Here is a 15,820-nt window from a genome sequence, read left to right on the forward strand (position 1 = left end):
TGAGGCAGGAGAATGGCATGAACCCAGGAGGCGGAGCTTGCAGTGAGCCGAGATCATGCCACTGCACTCCAGCCTGGGTGACAAGGCAAGACTCCATCTCAAAAAAAAAAAAAAAAAAGTATACCATTATATTATTGCAGTGCAGTTGGCCTTCCATATTGGCAGGTTCTGCATCCACCAATTCAACCAACTGTGGATCAAAAATATTTTTAAAAATAACAATAAGACAACTAAAAATAATACGAATGTTAAAACCCGTACCCTGTAACACCTATTTACATAGCATTTCCATTGTATTTGGTATTATAAGTAATCTAGAGATGATTTAAAGTATACAGGAGGATGTGCATACATTATATGCAAATACTATGCCATTTTATATAAGGGACTTGAACATCTGCAGATTTTGGTGTCTGTGGTGGGGGTGGGGGTCCTGGAACCAATCCTCTGTGGATAGCAAGGAACAGTTTTAAGGTTAGCATTTAACTGAGATTTATATTTGCAACTCCAACGATATCTAGGACAATGTTTGGTGTGCAGTAAGTGTTTGATGAATAAATGGGTACTGATGAGGATGGTGCCTATCAGGAAGCCATAGTCACAAGATTTTGCTCTTACCCTTTTATGTCAGTGACAGGACAAACAAATACGATGTGATGTAATTTATCCACATTGCTGTCCAGTGAGTCAGTAAGAGAACTGAATAAGAACTCAATAGTATGTTTTCATTTCTGCTTCTTCAGTTTCATCCACACAGCAGAGCCAGTCTCAAAAGATATCCACTTTTGTGCCAATTCATTATAATTTAAATAGAATAACTAATGGATGAGAACCACTGTACACATAACAAATTAAAAATGAAGGTATTTATTTTCCTGTGTGGATTTTACTTATTCCATTTACTTTCTTCAGATTGATCTCAAATATCTCAGGCAATTGAATCAGGCAGAAAAAATATATATCTCACACTGTTATCTTCAATGACAGTGGCAGTCTGAATGAATTTTATTGAAAGTAATTTAGCATTGACTGGTTAGATATACAAACTACCCATCTAAATCAGAGATAGTGCCGGACTACTTCAAATTAGAGACAAAAAACAAATATTTGGAGATTACATCACAAATTGGAACTGTCTTAGAAGGCAGTTCAAATGTAAAAATGAAATAAGTTATTTAAATTTAAAATATTTTACTCCATCCATCAGTGACAAAAGCAGCTGCACTTTCTCTTTCTGATCATAACAGTAGAAAACAAGCTAGCTATTTTTTAACAGACAAGTTGAGGAAAGATATGCTTTCTTAGCTCCATTCTTTTGCCCCATTAAAAGTATATTTTTGAAGAGGTACTCTGGTGATCTTTAATCCAGGCAGTAACTATACAGAGAAAAAAGTAGCCAGACCTGTAGTATAGTTGAACTTTTAACTACCTTTAAAGACCAGACAGGAATTCTCTGGCATTTTTCCTGAGAGTTTTAATGTTTAACTTTGGGTTGTGCCCCACTTGGGGAAAGAATATGGAGGGAGTATAGCCTGGTGTTTAAGAATGTAGCCTCTGGAGGCAGAAGTCTGTTTAGGTCTTATAAACACCTAAGGGCTGCTATTGTTAAAGTTACATCTGTACATGATTATGGTAGCAGTGTTGAGGAAATTCCTACTGGGGACCCCAGTCAACAATTTTTTAAAATTTTTTTTTTGATTTTTTGTTTTTTTAGAAACAGGATCTCACCCCATCACCCAGGCTGGAGAGCAGTAGCGTGATCGCAGTTCACCACAAGCCTCAAACTCCTGGGCTCAAGCCTTCCTCCCGCCTCAGCTTTCTGTGTAGCTGGGACTACAGTCGCATGCCACCACACCCACCTGATTTTTTTATTTCTATTTTGTAGAGACAAGGTCTTGCTATGTTGCTCAGACTGGTCTCAGACTCCTGAGCTCAAGCGATCCCCCTTCCTTGGCCTCCCAAAGCCCTGGTATTAGAAGCATGAGCCACCACACTCATGGCTAACAATTTTTTTGATCACCTCAATTTCTCTGATTCACATACTATCACAGATCATTTCCCCTGAATGTGCCGTAAAATAATTACCCAAATGATGAACATTTACATTTTAAAATTCAAGGAGCTCCCAGTAGTCAATAATCCCAAAGCAACCGAGATTAGTCTTGCTATTGTTCTGTTTTTCTAAAGAATCTCACACATCATCCTCACCAGTTGTACATTTGTGGGCTTGCTATGTTTGAGGCGCTACAGCTGCTTTGTGCAGGGCATCAAAGATGAATGAGACCAGTTCCTGCTGGTAAGGATCTCCAGATATGCAGTGAAGTGAGGAGCTACTGTCTGTGCACACTACAACGAGGTAAAGTGCCACAACAGAAGTCCTGTCCGCAAAGCGTTCTCGATGGCTGGGTGCCTGCCTGGAGCTCCGATCTCATCCTGCAGTCTTCTCCCCTCTCTCTCACTCACTGACATGTTCCAGAGCATTGGCCTCCACTATGATTTTACAGCACGTCAAGGCTGCTCCACTGTCAGCAACTGACGCTTCCCTCTTCCTGGACTCTTCTTCCCTGTGAAATTTAAAAGGTTGATTTCTCTCCATCATCCAGGTCTCAGCTCAAGTATTCCTCTTCAAGGATAGCATCCTTACTATCTGGTATTAAGTAGCTTACTGTATCACTTTATTCTTGCTGCTCTAACAAATTACCTCAAGTTCAGTGGCCCACAACAACTTGAATTTATAATCCTTTTTTAAAACTTTTTTTTATTTTAGGGACGTGATCTTGCTGTGTTGGCCAGATTTGTCTTGAACTCCTGGCCTCAAGCAGTCCTCCACCTCCGTCTCATGAAGTGCTAGGATTACAAACATGAGCCACCATGCCTGGCCCTTAATTTATAATTGTATAGACCTTTAGGTTATAAGGCTGACATTAGCCTCACTGGGTTAGGATCAAGGTGTCAGTGGGACTGTGTTTCTTTCTAGACAATCTTGAGAGAAATCAGTTTCCTTGCCTTTTTCAGTGTCAGGAAGAAAATATAATTTTCTTCATCCCTCAAAAGTTTGTAGTTGGGACAGACCCTTATAATAAAAGAGACATCATCAAGAGAAAAACAATTTATTTTAAAATACAGGGCATATCACACAGGACAAACCTCAATGAAAAGTACAGTGGTCCTTTCTTATCTGCAAGTGATATGTTCCAAGACCCCCTCTAGATGCCTCAAACTGTGGATAGTACTGAATTAGTGTACTATCAGTACTGAATTAGTGTAGTGAATTAGTGTAGCAAATACCTACTGTATTAGTGCATTCTCACACTGCTATAAAGAACTACTTGAGACTGCATAATTTATAAAGAAAAGAGGTTTAATTGCCTCACAGTTCCACCAGCTGTACAGGAAGCATGGCTGGGGAGGCCTCAGGGAACTTACAATCATGGCAGAAGGTGAAGGGGAGGCAAACACCTCTTCACATGGCAGCAGAAGACAGAGAGTGAGGGGGGAAGTGCTACATACTTTTGAACAACCAGATCTTGTGAGAACTCACTATTATGAGAACAGTAGAGGGGAAATCCATCCCCATGATCCAATCACCTCTCACCAGGTCCCTACCTCAACATTAGAGATTACAATTCAGCATGAGATTTGGGTGAGGACACAGAGCCAAATCATGTCACCTGCATATGCTGTTCTTTCCTATACATATATACCTATAATAGTACATTAGGGAAGAGTAAGAGATTAACACCAATAACTAATAATAAAATAAGACAATTATAATAATATATCCTAATAAAAGTTATATGACTGTGATCTCAATCTCTGTCTCTCTCTCTCTCAAAATATCTTATTGTACTACCACACTCAGCCTTTTTGGTTTTTTTTTTTTTTTGAGACCACACCCTTTTGCTCAGGCTGGAGTGCAATGGCACAATCTCGGCTCACTGCAACCTCTGCCTCCCAGGTTCAAGTGATTCTCCTATCTCAGCTGCCTGAGTAGCTGAGATTACAGGCACACACTACCACACCCGGCTAATTTTGGTAATTTTAGTAGAGGTGGGATTTCACCATGTTGGCCAGGCTGGTCTCGAAACCCTGGCCTTAAGTGATCTGCCAGCCTCGGCCTCCCAAAGTGTTGAGATTACAGGCGTGAGCCACCACGCCTGGTCTATAGTCAGTTATTTTTTCATTACAGTTGACAGCAGGTAACTGAAACCATGAAAAGCAAAACTGTGGATAAGGAGAAACTACTGTAACTCAAGGCAGTGGCTTAGAACTCTGGCTTATTTGGCATCTTTAACAAAGAAAAATAAATCTATAGAGAAAAGACAGGACAAAGGAAAGTGGTTTTAGGCTTCCAAAGGTGGAAACCATGGCAACATAAATGTATGGGAAGACACTAATGGAGTAAGGTTTGTTGATTCCTCTGGTCCCCTCTAATAAGCATTGTCTCTAGTAAAGGAGAATTTATATCCTGTAAGCAGAAAAGGGGGAGGAAAGAGAGAGGAGAATTCCTCCACTGCTGCTTCTTAATTGCCTTTAGCTCAGCAATAATTTTTATAACAAGGAGGCATATTTTGGGGTGACATTTCTAAGACACTGCATTCCTTGGCTTGTGGCCCCTTCCCATCATCTTCTCTGCCTCTTCCATCACCACCATTCTCTCTTTCTCTCCCGACTCCTCTCTCTCTGACAAAAGCTAGGAAAAGTTCTCCATTTTAAAGGACTTGTGATTAGGTTAAACCCACCTGAATAATCTAGCATAATCTGCCTATTTTAAGCTTCTTCACTTTAATCATATCGGCAAAATCCTTTTTGCCATATAACGGAACATATTCACAGGTTTCTGGGATTAGGTTGTGGACATCTTTGGGGGCTGTTATTCTCCCTATCATCCTTAACCTTCCCCTACTTTCTCTCTATTATGTTGCCATTTTTAAATTTCTTTCATTTTCCTTTGAGACAGCGTCTCACTCTGTCACCCAGGCTCGAGTGCAGTACCGCAATCACAGCTCACAGCAGCCTCAGCTAATTTTATTTATTTTTTGTAAAGACAGGGTCTCATTGTGTTGCCCAGGCTGGTCTCAAACTTCTGGCCTCCCACCTTGGGCACTCGAAGTTCTGGATTACAGACATGAGCCACTGTGCTGGGCTGCTTTTTTGTTTCTTGTTATTTTGTATAGCACTATAGGAAATTCTCTTGTTTATTAATTGATAATTTACTTACTTTTACATATCTAGTCCATGAAAAGCCTCCCTTCCACCTCATTTCCCCTGTGCTACTCTGTAATCTTCTTGAGAATCAGAACTTGAGCTACATTGATCACAGTAGCATCCCCAGCCCCTAGAGTGACTGCTGGTAGAAATTATTGTTAAATAAATAAATAAATAAACTAAATTTTTATAACTGGTATAAGCTTTAGAGAGGAGGCACAGCTTAAGTTGCTTGAAGATAAGTAAGAAAATTATTGGGTGACAATCAGAGAGACTTTCCAGCATGTGCAATAGAGAGCAGGGTCACCACAGAATGATGATACGATGGTGCTCTTGGAGGAGGCCAAGGATGTGAGAGGCTGAAAAAAGTGAGTTGGAGCCAAATCACTAACAACTGTTTAGAAATAATAAGAAATACATAACAAGAAATGTTGAATGATTTTACATGGAGAAGTAACTTGATTAGCTTTGCAGTCTAAATACTCTATATCGCTGGTGTCATTGTCAAAGAAGATTGCTTGGAGGGAGGCCAAGTGGGAGGCTGGGAAGCAAGTTTTTTTTCTATCTTCCAAGGTTTTAGCTGGTTAATCCGATGAACTAATGAATGCCAAATCATTTATAGAAAATTGCTAATAGAAAATCCATCTCTTTATCTAGGTAATGTGTATTATAGTAGTTGACACTGGAGATAATATTCTTTCCTCTAGCAAGTGGGGAAGACTTTTGGCAACATACCAAGCAGCCTTCTTAAGAGTTTTTTTTTTTTTTTTTTCACTCTTGAAGCACAAGTTACATAAAGTCCACTGCTATAATAATTTCTTTTCTTTTTCTTTTTTTTTCTTTTTTTTTTTTTTTTTTTTGAGACGGAGTCTTGCTCTTTTGCCCAGGCTGGTGTGCAGCAGCACGATCTCAGCCCACTGCAAGCTCCGCCTCCCGGGTTCACGCCATTCTCCTGCCTCAGCCTCCGGGGTAGCTGGGACTGCAGGTGCCCGCCACCATGCCTGGCTAATTTTTTGTGTTTTTTTAGTAGAGATGGGGTTTCACTGTGTTAGCCAGGATGGTCTCCAACTCCTGATCTTGTGATCCACCCGCCTCGGCCTCCCAAAGTGCTGGGATTACAGGCGTGAGACACCAAGCGTGGCCGAATAATTTCTTTAGAAACTTAAAGATTCAGTTGTATATGTTCCAGTCTGGCAGTGTCATACAAAGTTACATTTGGAAAGATATTCAAGCAGTCTTTTTCTCTCTTGCTCTAATTTTACAACGGTATAAACAAAACAAAACATTGCTACGTGATGACGGCTTATACTTAAGCAGTAAGAAAGTAAAAGACGCCATCAAACTTTCAAGTGTGGGTGACGTGAGTAATGAGGGTTTTGAAAAGAGAGATGGCAGCAGGAAAATCTGATAGACTCTCAAAGTCTAGAGATGACGTGTTTGGTTTTAAGCACTTGATTTCGTGTTCTATCCTCCCTTCATCCCATTTCCTATTCAGAAAACATTATGCACAAACACAGACATTGTATTTGGGAAGTTATGGACTTACTTCCTAACTGAAGATTTTCATGTGAAAAAGACTTTAGTTAATAACATATCTGCATTGGTTCATTAATTGTTACCAATGTATTACACTAATGCAAAATGTTAATAGGAGAAGCTATGTTTGTAGGAATAATGTCATATGAGAACTCTGCTCAATTTTTCTGTAAATTTAAAACTTATAAAAGTAAAGTCTTATTTTTTTAATGACAGAGAGAAAGCAACACTTTGACATTACATAACTATAGCAGTGCCAGCACCGCTTGCCTACCAGAATGTTTTACTCAGAGATAACATGATCATGCACTTGATTTGCCCAGGATGATCTAGTTTATGTCTGTTGTCCAGGTGTAATTATTAACCGAGCCTCCCTTTGTTCTCAGAAGTCTTCCATTCCCAGTGATAAATTGCATGGTCACTGTACATAGAGGGGAAAAGAGAAGTAAAATCTTTTTAACATATGTCTTTGACTGTGCCCTTTTTTTTTAAGAGTCTCATCTAAGCCTCATAATGTTCCTATGAGGACAACTTTGTCTTCTTCAATTTCCAAATGGGAAAACTGAAGCTCAGAAAGGATAGTCATTTACCTGAGACCATACAATTCATCACTGGCAGAACCACCAGTTAAACCTTGATCTCTATGACTCCAAAGCTCATGCTCTTTTTACTGTAGTATTTCAATTCTGGAAAAAAGCCAGGTGATCTTTGGATATCTTTCAAGATGCTGTAATTTTTGAAAGAATTCTATAGCAGCTATACTAAGAAGCTCATATACATGGTACAAGGTAGTAGAAAGTAAAGATTATATATAAAGAGTTTTATTTACAAAACTCTGAGCACTTTGGGAGGCCGAGGTGGGTGGATCATGAGGTCAGGAGATCGAGACCATCCTGGCTAACGTGGTAAAACCCCTTCTCTACTAAAATACAAAAAAAATTAGCCAGGCGTGGTGGCAGGTGCCTGTAGTCCCAGCTACTCTGGAGGCTGAGGTAGGAGAATGGCGTGAACCCGGGAGATGGAGTTTGCAGTAAGCCGAGACCGCGCCACTGCACTCCAACCTGTGCCACAGAGCGAGAATCCGTCTCAAAAAAAAAAAAAAAAAAAAAAAAAAGAACCTCTGAGAAATTTTTCTTCAATAAATTATGATGATGTCACAGTTAATGTCTGTTCTATCCCTGGATGATCTCATAATAATGATAGCTGTAATCCATTATCTCCCATAAGTACAGTGATAGGTAGCCCTCAGATCTGCTGGCTGATCTCAGCATATCAGAGAAAAGCTATTAATTTGTGCCACTACATCTGTGCAGGGAGGAGGGAGTCTTTGGGGAAGCAGCAAATCCTGCAGGCTGTGGCAGCAGCTCACATTTCTGGCTGACTGGAAACACCAACCAACCTTTTTTTTTTTTTTTCTGAGATGGAGTCACGCTCTGTTGCCCAGGCTGGAGTGCAGTGGCTCAATCTCGGCTCACTGCAAGCTCCGCCTCCCAGGTTAACACCAACTAACCTTTTACTTTTCCTCCTCCAACACTTTTGGACTCGTATCAAAGACTGCAATATCCTGGCCAGATCTTCCATACACATTTTTCTCTTTCACTCCGAAATTCTCACAGTGCATCCGCCATCCCTACCATTTGCCATCATTCCAAAACAGTGAGGCCTGCCTTGGGATGGGATCATTTCAGTTGTGGCAGAAGAACAGTAGTAGCAGCTGGATTAGAAGTTGTTTCATAAAGGACCTCTTCAAAAGATGATCAAACTTTTCTGTCTCAGTGGAACTTTAAAAAGTAGGTAATGGGCCAGGCACAGTGGCTCATGCCTGTAATCCCAGCACTTTGGGAGGCCCAGTTGGGTGGATGGCTTGTCCTCAGGAGTTCAAGACCAGCCTGGGCAACATAGTGAAACCCTGTCTCTACAAAAAATACAAAAATTAGCTGGCATGGTGGCTCACCCCTGTAGTTTCAGCTACTTGAGGGACTGAGCGGGGAGGTTCACTTGAGCCCAGGAGGCAGAAGTTGCAGTGAGCTGAGATCATGCCACTGCACTCCAGCCTGGGCAACACAGTCAGACCCCATTTCAAAAAAAAAAAGTTCATTACAAACTTTATTTTTTGTGTGGTACTTTATATGCATCATCTCTATCATCAGACACACCTGGATTGAGCCTCAGCTTCACCACTGAGTTCTGCCAATAATACCTCTGTGTTCTATAGTTCTTTGTTCCTCTCTGTTCCACAGTTTCCTTATGTGGAAAATGGAGGCAATAAAAGTACCTATCTCATAGGGTTGTGGTGGCCTGGAATGACATAAGGCATGTAAAAGACAGTCTGACAAGGTCAGTTCTGTGAGGATAGGAGAGATTGATTTCACGCCTAAATATGTAGCTTATTAAAGTATGGTCTGAAACCTGAGAAAAACAAGCAATGGGGAAAGGATTCCCTATTTAGTAAATGGTGCTGGGAAAACTGGCTAGCCATATGTAGAAAGCTGAAACTGGATCCCTTCCTTACACCTTATACAAAAATTAATTCAAGATGGATTAAAGACTTAAATGTTAGACCTAAAACCATAAAAACCCTAGAAGAAAACCTAGGCATTACCATTCAGGACATAGGCATGGGCAAGAACTTCATGTCTAAAACACCACAAGCAATGGCAACAAAAGCCAAAATTGACAAATAGGGATCTAATTAAACGAAACAGCTTCCGCACAGCAAAAGAAACTACCATCAGAGTCAACAGGCAACCTACAAAATGGGAGAAAATTTTCGCAACCTACTCATCTGACAAAGGGCTAATATCAAGAATCTACAATGAACTCAAACAAACTTACAAGAAAAAAACAAACAAACCCATCAAAAAGTGGGCAAAGGACATGAACAGACACTTCTCAAAAGAAGACATTTATGCAGCCAAAAAACACATGAAAAAAATGCTCACCATCACTGGCCATCAGAGAAATGCAAATCAAAACCACAATGAGATACCATCTCACACCAGTTAGAATGGCAATCATTAAAAAGTCAGGAAACAACAGGTGCTGGAGAGGATGTGGAGAAATAGGAACACTTTTACACTGTTGGTGGGACTGTAAACTAGTTCAACCATTGTGGAAGTCAGTGTGGCGATTCCTCAGGGATCTAGAACTAGAAATACCATTTGACCCAGCCATCCCATTACTGGGTATATACCCAAAGGACTATAAATCATGCTGCTATAAAGGCACATGCTCACGTATGTTTATTGCAGCACTATTCACAATAGCAAAGACTTGGAACCAACCCAAATGTCCAACAATGATAGACTGGATTAAGAAAATGTGGCACATATAACCATGAAATACTATGCAGCCATAAAAAATGATGAGTTCATGTCCTTTGTAGGGACATGGATGAAACTGGAAATCATCATTCTCAGTAAACTATCGCCAGGACAAAAAACCAAACACCACATGTTCTCACTCATAGGTGGGAATTGAACAATGAGAACACATGGACACAGGAAGGGGAACATCACACTTTGGGGACTGTTGTGGGGTGGGGGGATGGGGGAGGGATAGCATTAGGAGATATACCTAATGCTAAATGACGAGTTAATGGGTGCAGCACACCAGCATGGCACATGTATACATATGTAACTAACCTGCACATTGTGCACAGGTACCCTAAAACTTAAAGTATAATAATAATAAAATAAAATAAAAATAATAATAATAACAAAATAAATGGGAAGGGATCCTGGACAGTCTTTCTTTTCTTTTCCTATCTTTTCTCTTACTCTTTTTTCATATTAAAAAAATTTTAATAGTCTTTATTTTCTGTAGTTTATCCAAATAAAAAAATAATGCTTTAGAAGAAATAAATAAATAAATAAATAAATAAATAAAGTATGGTCTGGAGGCTCCTGGAGACCCACAAGATGCTGAAAGGGGTTCCGTCAGGTCAAAACTATTTTGGTAAAAATACCAAGATGTTATTTGCCTTTTTCACTCTTTCTCATGAGTGTAGAGTTTTCCAAAAACTGCTTGCAACAGATACATGCAGAAGCACATAAGGGAATCCAGGGGCTTTCTATTAAAGTAGACCATAAAGAGATTTGCCAGATTGTAAAACTATGTCATAATTCTATTTTCTTTTGTTTTGGAAAATATATTTCAGTTACATGAAAAATGTTAATTATATTAACATGTAATGGTTTTATATTATCATTGAATGAATTAATAAATACTTTTTAAAAATAACCGCTTTTGGCTTGGTGTGGTGGTTCATGCCTCAGCACTTTGGGAGGCCGAGGCAGGCGATCATTTGAGGTCAGGAGTTCGAGACCACCCTGGTTAACATGGTGAAACCCCCTCTTTACTAAAAATACAAAAATTAGCCAGGCATGGTGGCGTGCACCTGTGGTCCCAGCTACTCAGAAGCCTGAGGCAGGAGAATCGCTTGAACCTAGGAGGTGGAAGTTGCAGCAAGCCAAGATCATACCACTGCACTCCAGCCTGGGCAACAGAGTGAGACTCAGTCTCAAAAAAAAAAAAAAAAAAAAAGTCGTTTTCAATTTCTAATACAATACATATCAGTGGCTGTAACCCCCATAATCATGCTGGAGCCCGGCATGCTGGCAAGTGCCTGTAATCCCAGCCACTCAGGAGGCTGAGGTGAGAGAATCAGTTGATCCCAAGAGTTTAAGGTTGTAGTGAGCTATAATCATGCCACTGCACTCCAGCCTGAGCTACAGAGCAAGACCCTGTCACTTAAACCAATCAGTCAATCAATCAAAACTCACTGACTCCTTAAATAATGTCTAAGAATGTAAAGGGATCTCACGACCAAGAAACCTAAGTACCACTAATTAAGCACAAGCCTGACACATAGTAAGCATTATTAGTAAACCATATAGTAAACATGATTGAATGACAAGCATAGGGCCTGGCTTAGGATAACTGCTCGATAAATGACATTGCTATTGCTGCTGGTGTGGTGATGTGCGGATGGTAGTAATGAAAATCACGGTAGGAAGTATGCTGATAGCCTTCTACAAGACTGGAGTAAATAACGGTGATTTTCAGATGCAAATCTTACCTTGCTTTAGGCTGCAGATGTAAGTTAGACTTTAATGTAACAAAATTATGTTAAGTGTTTCGACTCTCTTCCTCTTGGCTTACTCCTTTTCTAATGGAGATGCTCGTTCTCTTCTTACCTAAAGCATTGTAGATTGAGTTTGGGTCTGAAAAATTCAAAAGTGTTATGTGTGGTTTCAGACTGAAGGAGTTGGAAGTCAGAAACTTTGGATTTTACAAATTAAGGAACCAGGACATGTACTAAGGATTTGCTGTGAAAATTGGATGTGAGAACATTCCTCTAAAACTTCTCATTGGATGGGGTGGTAGACGTTCGCATCTCCCCAACCCTTCTCTCAATTTCTCCATCCTCCTGTATGTCTAGTCTAGCTACTGGAGGAACATAGATCACTTTATTTGGATATGCTGGTAAATTGGCTGTCCAGAAAGCAAAAAAATCTTCAGTTTGTGGTATTTGCTGATTTCCATGGAGTAAATGCTGCTACCATGGGCAGTTTCAATTACTAATGTAATATTACTGAACTCCAAGTTGGGACGAGAAGAACATACTGTAATTGGCTCTCACAAGCTGATTTAAGCTGTTTCCCAGCACATCTGTTTCTGGCCCTCTATTTTGGTAGCGCCAAGTTGAAATATCTGACTTGCTCTCCTACATCTTTAATAGCTGGCCCATCCTCTCCTCTATTTTGTTGTCTAATACTCCCAGCTAGTCAATATTCCCAGGTCCCAGGATTATTTCCTGCTACTTCTGCCTTCATGCTTTAGCTAACAGTGTCACCTCTGGGTCCTAATGTGCTCTACTACATCCTTCTGCCTACTCATTTGCTATCTAATTCTTTGTGGAAAAACTAAAGTGCTTCTTCCTCCCTATCTTTTCTGAACACACGAAGCTATCACTCATGTATCTCCTGTAAAATGATAGGACATATTGAGGAATAATATCTAATCTCAGAAATGGTAATGTTATTATTACCCAAAATGTGTTAGTATGGTGTTGTTGGTGTTATTGAAATAGCTTAGGACTACATAGAGAGCACTGCATCCCTAACCCTGCCATTAGTGTACTAAGTTGTCATAAGAAAATCACCTAAGGCTGGGTGCGGTAGCTCACACCTATAATTCCAGCACTTTGGGAGGCTGAAATGGGCTTATCTTTTAAGCCTTGGAATTCAAGATGAGCCTGGGCAACATGACAAAACCTCATTTGTCTCTACAAAAATTAGCCAGGTGTGGTGGTATGCACCTGTAGTCCCAGCTACTCGGGAAGCTCAGGTAGGAGGATCACTTGAGCCCAGGAGGTCAAGGCTGCAGTGAGCTGTGATGGTGGCACTGCACTCCAGCCTGGGCAACAGAGCAAGACTCTGTCTCAAAAAAAAAAAAAAAAAGACAGAGAGAGAGGGAGAGAGGGAGAGAGGGAGGGAGGGAAGGAGGGAGGGAGGGAAGGAGGGAGGGAGGGAGAGAGGGAGGGAGGGAGAGACAGGGAGGGAAGGAGGGAGGGATGGAGGAAGGAAGGAAGGAAGGAGGGAGGGATGAAGGAAGGAAGGACAGACCTAGACATTCTGAGCCTTGGTTTCCTCATTTATAAAATGAAGGTAATGGAATACATGATTTCAAAGAATATTGTCCATTTCCATTTATTAGATTCCATTATTCTGTTAAAAAAAAGTAATTTTTATAAACAAAAATCTCAGGACCTACTCCTATTCTTAAAATTCAATGTCACTTTTATTTTGAAACAAGTCAGCTTCACCATGTTTTAGCTTATTATTACCCTTTTCTAATATTTCATATTTAAAGTAACCCTGTTCCCCATCAGCTTTCATCTCAGTTTCTCTATAAGATCAACTTTATACCTTTCCGACAGATAAAACAACATATAAGTGCTTTTGATGAGTGGTTCAAATGAAAATTAAAACAAAACTTTTTAACTAACTTTAAAAAAAAGATCATGTCAAAGAATTAAAAGCACACAAAAAGCTACCTAGGCAGAAAACTCCTTAGAGGGAAAGTTTAAGATTCTTGAATATTTTTAAGTTCCTTCTGGTGAAGTATTTTCTGTATGGCCATATCTTTAGGGTCTAAAAGAAGCTGTTAGAAAAAAACTGATTTGAGGCTGGGCTCAGTGGCTCATGCCTGTAATCCCAGAACTTTGGGAGGCTGAGGTGGGCAGATCACCTGAGGTCAGGAGTTCGGGACCAGCCTGGCCAACATGGTGAAACCCCATCTCTACTAAAAATACAAAAATTATCCAAGCGTCATGGAGCACACCTGTAATCCCAGCCATTCAGGAGGCTGAGGCAGGATAATCGCTTGAACCCGGGAGGAAGAGGTTGCAGTGAGCTGAGATTGCACCACTGCACTCCAGCCTAGGTGACAGGGCAAGACCTCATCTCAAAAAAAAAAAAAAAGAAAAAGGAAAAAGAAAAAGAAAAAAACTGATTTGAGATAAAATTTTGTTCGCATGCAGCTTCATGGGAACTAGAAAATATATGGTGAGATCAAGTTTTATATTTACTGAGAAAGCCAAACTATATTCTTGAATAAAATACAACTAACTCATAATTCTTTCCACAATCCTTTCCTTTATATCTTTCTAGAGATTCCAAAGTTTTTTGTTTTTTTTTTTCTTTTTTTGCAGAGACAAGGTCTTGCTGTGTTGGCCAGGCTGGTCTCAAACTCCTGGGCTCAAGCAATCTGCCTGCTTCAGTCTCCCAAAATGTTGGAATTACAGGCATGAGTCACTGCGCCCAGCCCCAAAGTTTTCTTTTTTATCCCTAACTTAAGTTGAGTTCCAACCTTTTCAGAATCTTACGCATATTTTCTCTTTGCCCACATTAACTCAGTGTGTGATGGGGTAATTGCAAGGCAAGGAGCTGTGTGTAATCCCTTTCGCATGGTTTGACTTGGCATTTTAAAATTTACAGTTTCACCAGTGGGAACAAGCAGAATGGCTCAAGCTGATATGAAGTGAAAATTTTCAGCTGTTTTCTCAGCATGCTAGGTAGTAAAATCAAGGAAATGCAGGTTGTAAGTGAATATAGAGGTCATCTATTTTCTTGCAACTTACAGTGTAGTTGAGGACCAGCAGCATCAGCTTGTTTGAAATGAGCTCAGGCCTCATCTCAAACCTGCTGAATCAGACTCTGTATTTTAACAAGATCTCCCAAGTGATTTGCTTACCTGCAATACACCATCTCCAACTAAGTGGTAATGCAGCCTACACTTGAGTGTGTTCAGTCACAGCAATGCCCTACTTCAAAATGCAACTCATTCCAATTCCTTCTTCCTCCAAAATATCTAACTACTACTTAAGATTCATTTGGAAACATTGCCTTAATAACTTCTCTTGCTCAAATGGATCATTCAATGTCCAAAGTTATTAGTCCCAAACTTGTACCCAAGTGCAGTCTGAACCTCTCCATCCTTATTTTTCAATCTTGCTTCTGTGGTGCCCGTACGCCAACAAAATTGCTCTACCTGTGTTTCATAACAACCCTAGCAGTCACTTATGCCAGTAACCTGGTCCACAACATTCTTCCTCTCTGGAACTCTCTTTTGTTCTCTCTCTACTCGTATAGATTCTATCCACCCATAAAACCCTCACCTCTTGTGATTTTCCAGTCACTGTAACAGGCTTTCCCTGTTTTCATTGGTTTCATCATTATATAGGCATGGTAAGGCCAACATAGCAAGACATGATTGCCATTTGAAAAGGTTGTTTGTACATTGTAATTCCCAAGATGGGGAGGCACGCTATGCTATGGGACTATGAATGGAGAAGCACCAGGGTCAGTTAGGAGGCAGAGTGAGAGGGGAACCCAAAGGCAAGAGCCTTTAATGTGGTTTTCATGAGGAGGAATGGGGAAGGAGTAAGCAGGCTTAGGATTGGCTAGCATGAATGATTTTAGCTGGCTCTGGGGCATAGAGGCTGTGCCTAGTTGTCTGATACCTGGCCCTGGGATAATAAGGGCATGTGGAGAGCGGCCTGGAGTATGAG

This window comes from Pan troglodytes, chromosome 2 (genome assembly GCF_028858775.2).
Source record: "Pan troglodytes isolate AG18354 chromosome 2, NHGRI_mPanTro3-v2.0_pri, whole genome shotgun sequence".
Taxonomy (NCBI): Eukaryota; Metazoa; Chordata; class Mammalia; order Primates; family Hominidae; genus Pan; species Pan troglodytes.